We start from the raw sequence: 15918 nt of genomic DNA, 5'->3' as shown, positions 1-15918 counted from the left end.
ATAGCACTTACGTGGTAGTGAGTAGAGGGTCCCTAAAGCCAAACCGAAGTGTCGTGGTGAAGTTGGTTTGATATTGGTTTGAAAAAAAAGACACCTTATTTCCTTATTGTGAATATCTGTCGAATATCCAATATGAAACCAACTTCACCACGGTCTGTAGCGGCAGCTGCAGCAGACACATTTCCGGAAAGGTACTGGCTTGATTCATTCTGGACTCTATATCTGACCACATGAAGACCTCGGGACACTTCGGTTTGGCTTTAGGGACCCTCTACTCACTACCACGTAAGTGTTATGTTGTTTGGAGCTGTAGAAGAGGTATAAAAATAGCGTTTTGTAGCGGCAAAACGATATGCCCCTCTGACTTCCAGGCTAACAACTTTTGGCTAAAAACGGTCAAATCGAAATTCTCAAAACACATCCGAATGACATGATTTTGATGTCAACTCAACGTATGTACTCCCAACATCCCGTAAATTGATCTAAAGTGCATTTTACTCCGGATTATCCCTTTAAATTGGCCACAAACGCTTATCGAGAGAAAGATGGTGTGATCAGAGGCATTTGCCCACGGAGTTCAAGAACCATCCCACACAATGTTTTCCACAGTCCCCTTTAATTCTTTTTTTTTTTCGAGTGGTTTGGGTTTGATGTTACAAAACTAATAGTTTGGGGTTGCACATTTTACTATCAGGGTGTCACAATTCCTGCCCTATCACATTCTTTAGACGCTACTGTGCATAAAACAACAGCCAAGGGATGCGCCTCCATCTCACTATTTTTCACCAACGGCACTATGTTTTGGAGATGTGGAGAATCTTTCCTGTCACACATGATGAAGTGCTCTCGCTGGGTTCAGTTAGTGACAATGGATCATGAAGATGGATCATATGAAAATTCTTATTCATAAATGTATGATTTCATGGGGACGGCTCCTTGTTCCCTGAACCTTCTTTTCTTATCCTTTGAATCAGATGAAAACTTGAAATAAAAGTATTTAGAGATCAAACTTTTGTGTTATGACTCATCTCAGCCAAGTGAAAGTATCATACGACAGAGGCAAAGCTACAACTAAATACAGTCATTGTATAAAATTTTTGTTTTTGTCTCTTGCTTTAGTTAATTGCCTATTTTTGGCTCAATTGATATATGAAAGGTATATGAAATGTTATTTCATTGTCATAATACAGTGATAGAAACCCCTGTATTTCAGAGAGAGTAGAAAATGTTCTCCTTAATGTCACACTTTCTTTTAATGGCATTAAAAGTGATATTACAATGCTGTGATACTTACTCAGCTGCAAAAGCTGTGCTATTTATCCAAACTTAGATGAGGAAAGTCTAAAATCCATTATCCTAATGAAGCTAAACCAGGACAAAAAGTGTGTGTAAATCTGGCTCAGATCCAGGCAGTTGAAACAAAAACATCAACAGCATCTACAGACTTACATTTCTGCAGTGAAGCAATACAAATATACTTTGGCTGTCCTAAACAAAGCGCCGGCTTATCAAACCCTCACAAGAATTGCAAGTACAAATACGGCCGGAGTGATACTAAATCAGAAAGCCCAGAGAAGCACGGTGAGAAGCGGCTTGGGCCGATGCACAGCTGCAGTGAATGAGGAGAGACCTGAGTTTAAATAGAAAGCAGGGTCTATTGATTTGTGGAGCAGAGCTGAGCATCCTTCCAACCAGCGTGGTGCAGTTCGGTAACGAGAGGCAGAGCAAGGAGCATGGAGCCAATCCAAGCGGTGCAGAAGGATCTGTAAAACACAGGTTAATGCACACGAGAAGTTGCAGGCCAGGGGCTCTACACCTTCTTTTTTTATGATATATAGATTTTTTTCCCCTCATATATGTCTACCGATTGAGGAGAAAAAAGAACATGAAAAAACAATATTAATGAAACACTCTCACATCACATCAGACTTGTAAGGGAGAAGTGGAAACGTGTTGCTCCTGATCTAAAAGGGATGCATATGCTGCATCCAGCCTTCATAGTTAAAACTTTTTGTGGAATTCCTCTTTGATAATTTGTTGTAATTAAGAAGCGCGCATATGCCTGTGTCTGGCCCACAAGATGTGTAGTTGTTTGTGCTATCATGTAAAGGGCATGCTGTAGATTTTTATATTCTGCAGCTGAGAAACATGATTAAAAACCGATGCAATGGCACAAATTAAATCAAAAGTGGCTGTGTGCTTTTCATTTACTTGGTTTAATTACTTTTGCATTGTTTAAAATTAAAGTGACTGTCTGTGGCTGTTTCATAAGGAAGGATGAAACTGTCCTTTGAATGTTTACAGATTCCAATGAGCTCCAAAGCTTGGAAATGCATTGTATCGAAGGGAATTTTGCTTTTCATGCTTTAACTACTTTAGAAGAAGTACAAAAAGATGAGCGATTGATTCTTATGAGGGGAAAGAAAGGTCATTGCTGAAGTGCGGTATAACAGTTTCGATTTCTGGACTCGCAGAAGTAAATGGGATTGGAAAAGTAATAATTCTTCCTGATGAATAAATGGAATATTAAACTTTTCCTCAATTTAATTATTGTCTGTCTCTGTTTACAAAGAGATCACAGTGCCTAAAGAGACCACCGCCATGAATATAGGTCGTGGTACTCAAAACAGAGTCAGCATGTGGATGAACCAAGCAGAAACTTACAAAAAAGGGAAATGTTGAGAGATGTAATAGATGACAATGGCATCCCAATAAGGAATGACAGCATGTCCAGCTTAAAGATACTGGACCCCACAGTGCAGATCTGTCAACCAGAACATCATGTAGCAGCTTGAGGGAATGTCTGCATTGATTTCAGCTCACCATTGACGATGTATTCAAACATCACAGAGCAGCTTCCCACCTTGTCAATGAGAACTTGATGGGAGGTTATGATGACTGATGCTGCTGTCTTGTCAAATTAGCACGACAAGGATGTGATGGTGATGAGTCTGTGTTCGTAGTTCTACACACGCGGCTTTGGATCGGTTCTAACACTCTAAAACTCTTGGAACAAAAAAGTGAAGACATTTTAAAAAATTGGCCCACATGTATACTCACTTTTCTTTCTCAAATTTGAAGACCTGAGCATTTTGATAGATAAAAAACTATCGTTTTTAACATATGTGCGTGTGTGTGATTATATTACGATATCTAGATGATAACTGTGGTGAATCCTAACCTGGATACACAGAAAATATTTTGAAATGAAGAAATTAAAAATCACATTCTTGACCCACGTTTCACTGGGTGGCGCTGTATCGCCATGCTAAACTCAATGCTGCCCGGAAAATCCCTTCTGTGGTTGAGGTCTGATTTTGGTAAAACACAACTTTAAATAACAGTTTTAAAACATTGGTACATTATGGCTGACAGTCTCTATGAGTACATTTACTCATTCTATGAGTCTACAGGTATACCAGTATACATCTATGGTGATGTGTTGGAATTTCTCTGTCTTTCAGTCAGTAGATGAACTATTAACTTTCTCTTTCTTGTTAAGTATTAAGGCTTATTGGATTCTTTAACCCAGTGTCCTGCTGACTCGGGGTAAGTTGTCGCTCATTAATGTAATAAACAAAAAAAATAAAAAATATTCCTTGTAGTATATCCCCTGCACTCATTTGGGCTCTGTGTGACATTTTCTGACTGAACCTTTTGTTGACTCAGTGAGAAGTGTGTAGAATTATCTTGGGTGTGACTGATCTGCTTCTTATGGGGGATCACCACACAACTACAGGGAGACCACACTTCTTCTCAGCCTCCCCGGGAAAGTCTTTGCTGAGGTGCTATAAAGAAAAGTCCAGCAGAGAGTGGAACCTCAGATTCAGGAGGAGTAATGCAGTTTTGTCAGGGTTTGTGGGACACTGGATAAGCTCTTTAACCCTGCAAGGATATCGTAGGATAAATGGGAGTTTTCACAGCCAATTTGTGGATATGGAGAAGCCTTCGGATGTATGAGGTACCACCAGGCCCTTTGTTATGAGCCATTCAGTCCTGATACAATTTGTTTCCCCTTGTGTGTTGGACTCCGACATTGCTGTTCTTTGTCTCTGATTCCGTTCATAACCGTTATGGTCAGTATTTTCAGGTGTAGCCAAGGGCCAGCGAGTTTTCAGTTTGGTCAGCTTAGGATTGCATCTTTGCTTTTTGCATATTATATGGTCCTGTTGGCTTCATTGAGCGGGAACCTTGAGCAGGAGAAACATTATATCTCTAGGTTGGCTTTGGAGCTCCTTGGTATCCCTTTGGAAGCAGCTGAGGAGTTGCCTCGGGATAAGGAGGTCTAGGAATCTCTGTTTAAACTCTTACTCCCTCGACAGATATGGATAGTGGATGGATGGATGGAAGGAGGCAAAACTGTATAATAGAATTTTTTGGGATTTTGTTTTTCCTTCTGAAATTTCATGAGACATCACTTCAAGAAAACCAAATTATTTTCCGAAATGTAATTTATTTTAATTTTCTATTAAAAAAAGTAACATTTCACGAATGAATTTGATGGTTGAAAGGAAACTAATAATGCTGATGGTATGATTGTGGAATGTTGATGTTATTGCTAATTGTCCCTTGAGCTGAAAACTGTCAGTGAGGACATTACCAGGACTGTATGGACTCTGAAATAATGACTCTTTACGATGCCATCTCATATTTATATACTAGAAACTCCGGAAAACAAAATTGTTCCTGAGTTTTATCATGTCATCTGACTTATGGATGGGATGACAAGTAAATCAGTACTCCAATTGGGCATAAACATAGTTGAGTCCTCCAAAAGTGCAGCTCATCCTCTCAGAAGACAGTAAATCTGGATGCACCAGAGCCTATGACACCTCACATCTCTTTCAGTTTGCACAACTAGAAGAAGCAGCTACCTGCCATTTTAATTGCATTTCTTGCTTTTGACTAATCAGAGAAGACGCAGAGGCCCTCTGGGCAGCCAGCCAGCTGGAGCAGAAGGACACTGTATGTCATATAAATTCCCTAGCTACAAAAAAAAAAAGATGTGTCCTTCTGGAAATATTTACAAAGTCTGAGAGGGAAAAAGCAAAATGAATTTGTCTGTAAACTGTTAGACTAATTGACGATAACGCACAAGTGTCGTTATTTGATCTTTGAGTTCAGTTGTTGCTTTTTTTCTTTTTTGGGGGGGGGTTTTGGGTTAAATTTGTTGGGGATGACATGACTTATATATCCACTGAGTGGTTCGGTCAGTTTGGTACTGCATTGGAATAGAACATTAAAAAGTCTTAGGATTGTCTTGAAGCAGTAGCTGTGAATTTTAGAGCTCATTTTAGAGTTCAAATTGTGCAATTTGGTAACCCAGAATCATTTGAAGCAGGTGTCAGGAAGAAAGGCTGCTCTTCTGTGTCGGCTCTCTGTGTCTATAATATCATGTACAGGAACTGACTTAAACAACAAAATGTAAACTTCACCTGACTTGGAGACCTTCAGACCTTTCACACCTACTTGTAAATGTGTGTTAAGTTCAGGGTTGTGTGAAGGCAAAACAGCTGTTGGAGGACCTAGTTTTCTTATCGCTCAATAGTGTTCCTTGAGTCAGGCTGCATGTTTAGTGCTGTTTTTTCAATCCGCAAGAAGTGTCAGATTCGACTGTTCCAACACCTTTCTGACAGTTGTTTAAGGGGAAATTAATCTTAACATGTAAAAACCTTTGCTAGATGGTTTGCAATAGATGTCCATATTTAGTTTGGTGGCATCACAAGACAACACATTTGAAGTTTTCTTTTGATCTGTTCTGAAAGAAACCTTTCTTTCCTGTTTTCAGTAGTCAATAATCAAGAAAAAGATTCAGTTTAAGAAAGCCATTATCTTTCATAGTGAATTAGCCCAAAGACGGATGCTTTTCTCTTAAAGAGAATTTCAAGTTGAGCCATGGCATTAGAAAATTGATAAAAATGACCATCTGAATCAATGTTTTCTGACATCTGTGTCCATTGAGTACTTCATGCCACTATTGTATTAATGGGGTTTGTTTGCCTCACAGCACTTTTCATTTTCCAGCTGTGATTGTGTCACGCTGCTGTTGCTGCCGGTTTGCAATGTGCTGATAGGACAGATCTGAGACAGATATCCCTCAACTGCACGCCTGAGAGACTGATCCACACAGCAGCTAGAAAGACCTCACCCCTGCCACATTATAAATGCTGGCTTTGCAGAGGCATCAGAGGTGGGGTAATCTCTTCTCAGAAAATATGCCCAGATGTGCCAAATCTCCTCATTCAACATTAGTGACGAGGGAATGCAGCACTTTTGGGTTAGATTGCATTCCCCGCTGTTCAGGGCAGGACTATATATAGCCGTCTGCAAGCAAAAAACTGCAACTGCAGATTTGCTGTCCTCCGAGATGGATGCAGCAGATTATAGTAAATTAATTGGATGGATGGACCATGTAAGTGAGATGTGTGTAATGTGTGTAAAACTCTGGGTATTCCTGTGGTTTTGGTAATTAATCTTCAAGGAATTTTCTTGCCAGTTATTTTTAGGCCCCCTCATTATTCTGCCACTGCCAAGGTCACGCTAACAAACCTGTAAGTGACTCACCACTCCCCCCACAACAGTCAACTTATCACCAGTTTCAATTTCTTAATTATATTTACCATTAGTATTCCGCAGCCGGCCTTTAATCTTCTGGTCTGTGTTTATTGAGCGTGGGGCCTCTTTTAACCTCCACTTCATGTTGTGACAAATATTAAGAAGCAAACGCTCTTAAACACCTTTACAGCATGGCAATAAGTGTAATATTTTAACAGAAGATAAAAAAATATATATTTCACACTTTGTTTGCTGAAGTTTAAATATAGCCAGAAATGGTCCTTAAACACACTCTGATCCTGAAACAGAAGAACTGCTTACAGAGCAATTTTGCTGTGTAACTCATCTGAAATGAGAGTGTAGGTGGGTTTTGAATTCACTTTGATCTTGTTGAGTACCTCAGAGTGCAGATTGGCTTTCATTTTTAACTCAGACTCACTCACCTGCATTACACAGCTGTAAGAACAATATCCAGGATCATGTGCACATGCATATGCAAACCTATTTTTTCCTTCTTGATAAAACTGCTCAATCTCATGAGCACACGACTCAGCTCTTTTAAACTCATATCTTGCAATTTATTTCAGAATTAGATTAGCAGTATTTTCAGTTTATAAGTGCTTTGGATCTTGATGTTCTGCATCACATATAAACCTTGTTTTCTTTTTTCTGCTCAGCCTAATGGCTGTTCACCTGGCTCCATCTTTTAGGATTGCACAAATGTGTACTGCCAAATATCATGCTGAAGTTCCTGTCCACAGTGTCTACTGTATGTGAGCAAAAATAGGCTGGCTTTCTTGCTGAAGGGCACTTCATCATGACTCACTGATAAAAACAGACAATTGTGAAGAATATGATTCATTACAAAGTGGTGTCCAGCAATGTTTCCTGAACATTGTCGATCGGAAATTCAAACACTGCTGTTTTCCCTAAATAATTGTAGGGTAGGGGAATAGGTATTCTTCTGTTGAAACTGTTGAAGTGGTAGTGAGGAGTAGAGCATGCTGTCGTTATTGTTCTCAAAATTTAGAAGTAACATGTTCCACAGGACAGTCTGTTGAACTGTGTCGACATCATATTTCAACAGAAAGTTCAGTTTCATATGTAAATAAAAATGACTCATTTCAGGTCAAAGCAAACGGCCTCAAAAATGGGAGACATTTCTCACGTGTAAATATTTTTCAGAAATAATACAGCATAGAGCAGTTCTGGAGCTCGTGGGTTTGTGACTGAACTAAAAGCTCTCAGTTTGATCAGAGCCACTTTCTTTTCAAATGTTATCCTGGAGCTGGTTCTTGTGGGCTCAGTGGGGCCTAAACTTGACCGACCACACACACCAGTACTGCTGACATGGTCTGTCTGAGGCTACAGCTGCTGTGCTCATGTCAGTCAAACCCAGACGGCTTGTTCACTTACTTTTTGAAATGCAAGAATATCTGATTATAGTATGTATTCTTAAAGGATAAGACCGGTTTTTTGACATTGGGCCCTTGATTTCACATTATAGCATGATGTTCTACTCACCCCTGCTTGTTGTTGGTCATTTGGAGCTGTTCCGAAGATATTCGAGAGGCGTCTGGCTGCTCTCTTGAGATATTCGGCCATGAAACGGTTTCCTATGGGCAAGCTTATACAGGCACAAACTATGCTGTTTATAATTTATTAATTACTCTACACTAGCACTGATAACGTGGAGGTGCGTCGCTTACTTAAAAAAATCCGGGTTATTGTAATTTTGATTTTTTTGTCGTAAAGTGGGTGTTACTGACGTCATCGTCGTCCTACTGCCACAGACAGCCCACAGACCTGCTGCCTATTTATTCATTCGGCTAAAATTCAAAATTAGTAACCCGGATTTTTTTAAGTAAGCGACGCACCTCCACGTTATCAGTGCTAGTGTAGAGTAATTAATAAATTATAAACAGCATAGTTTGTGCCTGTATAAGCTTGCCCATAGGAAACCGTTTCATGGCCGAATATCTCAAGAGAGCAGCCAGACGCCTCGCGAATATCTTCGGAACAGCTCCAAATGACCAACAACAAGCAGGGGTGAGTAGAACATCATGTTATAATGTGAAATCAAGGGCCCAATGTCAAAAAACCGGTCTTATCCTTTAAAGTTACACCCATTAACTGTCCATACAAGCTTCGTCATTGAAACGATTCGTTTATTATAAATTGATCGATTTTAAACATCACATCACAGCTTTTACTAAACCAGTATGCTTTGCAAACAGTTGCAGACCTCCAGACTCCACATAGTTACTCTTCATGAGGAAAACCAAGCACATTGCTGATTAGTACCGCAAATCAGACAGACTTTGCAGGTGCCAATTCTCAACTGCTATTTCTAAGCGTTATTTAAATGAATGCAATTTCCTAAGCACATACCCTTGATAAATAAATGGCTGGACTCCCACAGAGATAAACACGAAACATACCTACATTTAGCCATAAAGATGAAGCACTCTCTGCACAGCTACGGTCAACTTAGTTAACTGTGAGCCACTGACACTGCAGCCCATTTTTTCCACAGTTCTCACTCCATGTCAAGCTGTTTCTGCCAGGTCACAACCACCTTCCTCAATGATACTCAGTGTTCGGCAACCAGCATCACTTTTACAATGACACTGTTCATCTTCTTCTTATCTTTCATTACACCCACACAATTTCAACAACAAGTGTGGTTTGACTTGACATCGCGTACCTCAGATAATCTGTAACTAAATAGAAGTAAACTAACAACACTTTATTCTTGAAATTAAAATTGTTTGTTGCGAAAAATCATTTTCGATATATTAGGTGGGCGATAACTGCTGCAAAAGGGCAGAAATAGAGCTTTGTGAAAATGGCAGAAGACAATAACCACATTTTTTTTTCTTTTAAGGCTCTTTAGTGCTCCCGGCCTTTATTTGAAAGTAGGTGTACAGAGCAGAGAGAGCGGGGGAAGACATGCAACAAAGGGCCTCAGGCCGGGACTCAGACCCCTGTGTTGAGGAACTACGGCCTCTGTACATGAGGCACCACATCAACTGGTTGCTATACAGTGCCCCATAACCAATCAATGATTATGGTTGATATTGAAATTGTATTATTGATAGTATTGTAAGGTATCTTTTTGTTTTTAAAAGATAAATCCCAGACAGACTCTCCAATTCACTACAACACTGTGCATTGGGCTGTAAGCTATCAGAAGGCTTCTTGGTGCACATTATTATTGTGGCTGGACTCATCCACTTTGACTGGTTCAATATATACCCTGACAGCAGGCTGCTGCTTGTATTGTGTTGCTGACATTCTGCTCCTGTCACATCAGCTGCAAATCAACAAGGTGTCTTCAAAGAACTTGAGTCTTGTTCAGTGACTGCACCTCTGCTCATGGGTCAAGAGTTACAATAAACAGAAATACATGTTGACTAAAGCTGTTGATTTTTATAATTGGCCATTGCAAAAACCCATTACACTGTAAATTAATAAGACAACAATAACACTATGTAGTACAATCAGTACATTTGTTTTTCTGAACAACAGTAAAAAATGATACTGAACTGGGATGCTGAACAGGATGTTCACTGAATGTTTCTCCAACCTATGTAAAAAGGATAATGGTACTTTGGAAATTACAGTAGCTTATATAACAATTTGATGAGTGGTCTAGCATGAAATTAGATCCTACGTGAGCCCTATAACCGCATTATTGAATTTCATCTGTGCACTGATGTCTCTCGTAAGGCCCTGATGCAAGTGTACAGCCAGATGTGATTGGAATGTAACTGATCGGCTATGAGACTGCAGAAAGAGATTAACAAATTTAATCAATATAATTCAATAATGTAAAATACAACCTGCATTGTTAAGACATATGCCTTCATATAGAATCTTGCTGGACAGAGTCCCTTTTCCAGTCAAGCTCTTACCTCTAACTCTTGTTTTTGTGTCACTTTTTCTGCTCTATCGTGCTTATATTGCATTTTGCAATAATCAGTATTCTGGCTCATGCAGCTACCCCCCCCCCCCCCCCCCCCCCCACCATCTGCCATCACATCCCAGCTTCATACTGGATGAGCAGGGCAGTCATATTTGTCCTCACCATTGGTCACTTTTGTTGCAATAGCCTAGGTGAAAGGGATGGGTGAGTGGTGTTAATGGGTGCAGATTGATGCTCGATGAGTGGCCATATTATGCTAATGAAGTGCAATAGCCCCTTTCATATGCTCCACAGAATGGCTTGTGGTTAATGCTAATGGGTGAATTTTGCTTAGGCTAATGTAAGAATCCATAACTGTAGCAAACAAACCATATTGATCCAGCTGTAGTTCTTAAGAAGTGGCTATTATTTATATTGCTGATGCAAGATTTTAGGTCTTGGGAATGGCATACCTTATGACAGTATATTCAATGTTCAATGCTCTGATTACACTTACTTTATCATAGATAATGGCTTTAAAATTGACTATTGTTGTGAAAGAAATGTGGATTTGCTTTGCAACAATGTAGGTTTATATTTGCGTGCTTTTCTCTGTTTGGCTTATGAATTCAAGTGATTATTAAAAACTGATTTTGATTGTCCGACTGCGAGGACTGTCCCAAATGCTAATAAATCATGAGGCACGTTGTGATTAGATAAAACAAGTAAAGCAAACAGACCAACAAAATAGATTTATTTGTTACTAAAATCAGCATTGGCTTGATTGCAGAATTGTCATTAATGTTGAAGAATAATTCAACAAAATATTTTAGTTCAATCCATTTCTCACCAGTTGCATTTTAGACAACTGGACAGTTTGTAGTTGTTAGTGTGCACATATCTGTTATACAACTGACTGAGGCTGTGCATGAATTAGTCTCGATGACATCATCAGAGTCCTACAGCAACAGCCAACCTGCACAACACACTATGAACAGAGCACATCACAGCTGAGCAGCAAGTGGTGTGGAGCCAAGCGTCTGATGTTGTGAGCTAGTTTGTGAAATACATGACCTGAAAGTTGGGACACAGTGGCCTGCAGCCTGCCTGATGCTGGTGGATTGGTGAGAGACTGGTTTATGTGTTGCTCAATGCTAAGGCTAAAGGCAAATCCTTGCTCTCTTCCCCGCATAATGGCCATCTTGCTCTTTGAAGCCCTTTTCACACGAGTCAAAAAACCCACCAACACCAGGCTTTCAATGGCAAAGGGGAGGTATTTAATGGGCACTCGGTGCTTCAATAATGGCAACACATCCTATATTTTTACATAAAAGCGTGTTAACGACTCACATTGAGGCCTTGACACTGACAGGAAAAAAACCTGTGGCCATAAAGATGATATTTAATTACTGATTTGTTTATTTTCTTTACCAGTTGTCAACTGCCTGTCCTGTTGTGTGGGGGCTGACGTCTACATTCCAATTAAAAATAGTAAACTAAAGTGGTTATCTCAGTGTCATGATCATCAGAAACACAACCTGCAGGATAACTTCAGTGTAGTGTCACCCCTTCGTGTTGTTTTGTGACATGCCTGTCCCCTGGGAGGTAGCGGTATACTCTACCAGTAAGTTGTAGCCCTCAGAGCGTTGAAGATAAGCACGCTACTACATGTAATGGGAAATGATTTAATAGGTTTATTTTTAGTGGTTTTAAGCTGATTTAGAAACAAACAAACGTACAAAAAAAACATTTTTAAACATACATTTGGTGTAAAACTGTGTAACGTTCCTCAATGATTCACTGAAGATCTGTCCATTAGTAAGATTGAAATGAGGCGTCAATTATAGTGCATGAAAGAAGAATGGGATATCTAGGCATCACTTCTCCTTCATCTAATGTTTTACTAATGGCAGACCAGACAAAACTTTGAAACTGGGCTGTAACATTAAACACAAATTTCTGAGACAGAATATCAAAGCTGTTGTTCCTGTCAGACTTTTACTTGAAAAGGTCTGATCGCTTTATTTCATTTCACAGTTAGACACTTGATGTAGCAAGGGATGAAATCACCTGTTGATTTGCTTTGTAGTTTAAATTAAGACTTTTCATCTTTACCGGTGGTATCCAGGACGTTTCAAATATTAGAATCAGATTTGAGCTCATAGACACTGATCACTGGTATTCGTTGATATATGAAACACATTTTCTAAATTCAACTGCTCTCTAAATGGTAAAATCATTGATCATGATTGTGATGTATTGAAAACTGATAAATGAGCAGCTAAAACGGCAAAAGAGCTTGTGGAAAACATTGCCTCATTCGCAGACAAAATAATTTGTTGAGACACAAATGAATCAAAACGACATCCTCTTCTTGATTCTTCAAATGTGCAGCTTCTTGATTCTTTACCAGACAATGCTCTCGGCAGCAAAACAGTTGAAGTCATCATGACGTTGCCAATCTCATGCCTCAAGTCTCATGGGTGAAACTAAATAATTGAAAGCTATCGGCTTTTATAGTCGGTAAAATTGCACAAGCATTTTTCCTATGTGTGTGGATAAAACACGAAATGCAACCGTGCTATCGAAACATTGCTCTCCTGGACATTACGACCAAGAAGCTTACGAAAAGAAAAAGAAAAGAAAATTGCTGCAGTAATCTTATCTGAAAGCCTTCATGTCTCCAGTAAAAGACACTTAGAGAAATTATATGTGTGTGTGTGTACATGAAGGAAAATGTCTGTGGCAAACTGTGACTTATCAGATGGGGAGAAAAAAATATAAATTTAAATTTAAAAAGAAAACAAAACAAAGCAGACATGGGTTAATTGTTTTCCATAGTTTTCAGATAAAAATACAGCAGGGGTTGCTACTCTGTGTCTGACATGAATCACGGGAGCCTGGTCTAACAGCTGAAAGCTCAGAGATCCCTCTCTGTGTTATCAAGAGACTTTTGTCTCTACTGCCTGACTCTCTTGGCATCAGAGGACGTAATCAATCTCTTTTTTTTCTCACCCCACTTCTGTGGCTAGATTCCCTGTCTGCACCAGGCATATGTGAATATATGTATTAATGATGGATAGGATGGTTTAGCGAATGAAGCAAATCACACGATGCCAAAGGGTTCTTTTATTTTCTTTTTCATGTTTTGCTTATGTGTATGATTATGTGCTGAAACCTATAAAGAAATCTCTTTAAAGTTGACAAGAAATATCGTTGCCAGATGATTTGATGAAATAAACATTTGGTGCATCTTGACAACAAAAGTCAAGACATTTCATATTGGCACCTTTATGCCCCATGGATGTACTGCATCTGCTGCTTTCCATTAGGTCTCATGTTTGTCACAACTTTTGCGAACACTACTCTTTGCTCTTTCCAATTGACATTCAGCTCCACTGCCGCATATAACTCCTATCCTGAATGTTAAACAGATACGACATGGAGCTTTTATTGTAAATAATTTGGCTCAAGCTTTGGGGTCAGCCAACCGAAGAGCATGTACTTTCTCCTCATATCAAGGCCTTCTGTTCCTCCAGCTGCCGAGCTGCCTGTGTTTGAGACAGGTGTCATCGCCGCAAAGTGAAACACCTTCGTTCTTGATGCAGTTATCCCCTTGGCTCGGTAACTTAACCTACAATGTGGCTGCTTCCAGGAACACTCCCTGTCCATGCTGGTGTACTATAGCATGAATGATTGTATGGATGTGATGAACTGACTCACAGTAATGTAACTGTCTTTGAAAAGTGCACCGTCAGATCGAGTACCGCTGTGATAAATCAATGTTCAATCTGCTTTTTGCAGAAAGAGCTTTTCTGCAGGATGGAACATGTGCTGTCGGAACATCTGCGCGTGCAATCTTAAAGAAAAAAAACCCACATACATCTACCCTTAAAAATAAAAAATGCACCACTCTTATTTACTAAATTGGGTAAATCTTGCTCCAGATGATCATATTTTTCTTTTTTCATCCAGTGTTCACTGAGAGAAATATCCCTAGTTGATCATAACCTTGCTCTTAAGTGACATGACAGGTGTTTTGACCGTTCTTAAATTTTCATTTGCAGGATTGTGAATATTGCGCATAATTTCTCGGAATCCTGCAAACGTAAGAACTATAATGCAGGAATTTAACGCAAACATATCCGAGATATCATTTGATGAAGGTTTACTATATTGCAACCGTGCAGAGCGCAGAAAGAATGCAGAGAACTGCTGCAAGACAGATTGACGTCTTTCCTGGGAGAAATGCTCTTCTTCTCAGCACAAGCTTTGAACTTCCACTGCTGTTGCAACATCTCTCAGTAACATAGCCTATATACAGAAAAGTTTGGTTGAAATGAACTTGGAGGCATGGTTAGGCCTGGACGTTCAAAGCTGCAGCCTTGAAGTTAGCAGGCTCAGTTACGTTTTGGTCTCTGTACAAGCAGCATACCTTTCACATAGATTATTGCTCTAATTGGGCATATGAAGGCAATGCGGTGTTTGAGAGGGGTGATGAGGCGGACGATGACTTTTCCAATCTTTATCAGCAGATGAGACAAGAGAGAGCCGCTATTTCATCCTCAGGTTGGCTCGGGTGGATAAAAAAAAAACAGGAGTTTCAGCTTGTCACAGTAGTCTCGCTCAATGGTTTTCAAAGTGTTTGTTCATATTAAAAAAAAAAAAAAAAAGTCAGATTAGGAGATATTTGTATTCCAGCAGAATAATAGAAATGTAAACAAAAATTTATTTCAAAGCTACTAAGGGATAACCAGCTCAATTTACAAAGTGTATGAATGGAGTAGAAGTCATCATAAACAAAACTAAGTGAGCTGTAGGTGTGATGGACTTGGTAAAGTCTCATCCAAAAATAAGAGAATTAATCAGATTTCAGTCGGCATGTTATTGCAACAAAAGATGTTGTCAGTCCGTACGTTCCTCCCTCCGTTCCTCCCTCTGTTCCTCCCTCCCTCCCTATGAGCTGTTGTAATGGATTTGATCTATCTATCTGATACAGTGAAAATGGTAAGACTTCATGTTAATGGTGTATGCGCTTACAGATGTAGCCTCTTCAAATTGCCTCTCCCAGCCACCTGCAGGTCCCCTTTAAGCTATGGGAAGGCTCCCTCCTTCTTCTGAGGCGATTCTACTTACATATGTTTCCATCCCTAAGTGTCATTAAGCACTGATATATCGCAGATTTATTTTCATCCAGGTTCGTCTACTCAAAGAGTCATTCTGCCATATAAAAGTCGATCATAAAGGCTTTTGCAGCCATATACAAGGTTGTTGCTACAGAGAAGTTGTGCAAAAATTTTTATAAACTGCCTCAAGCAATTGTCACTTGTGCACAGCAAGTTGTAAAAATGAAACAAAAATGGTGGGTTTAGGGTGAGAAACAGCCAAACTGACTACATCTCTTTGGTTTTTCCTCATTTTTGCTTGAGGGCAGTGCCCCAGGGCTGCATTACTGT

This window comes from Odontesthes bonariensis, chromosome 20 (assembly GCF_027942865.1).
Source record: "Odontesthes bonariensis isolate fOdoBon6 chromosome 20, fOdoBon6.hap1, whole genome shotgun sequence".
Classification (NCBI taxonomy): Eukaryota; Metazoa; Chordata; class Actinopteri; order Atheriniformes; family Atherinopsidae; genus Odontesthes; species Odontesthes bonariensis.
The sequence above is the reverse complement of the archived record's forward strand: the minus strand, read 5'-3'. Positions refer to the sequence as shown.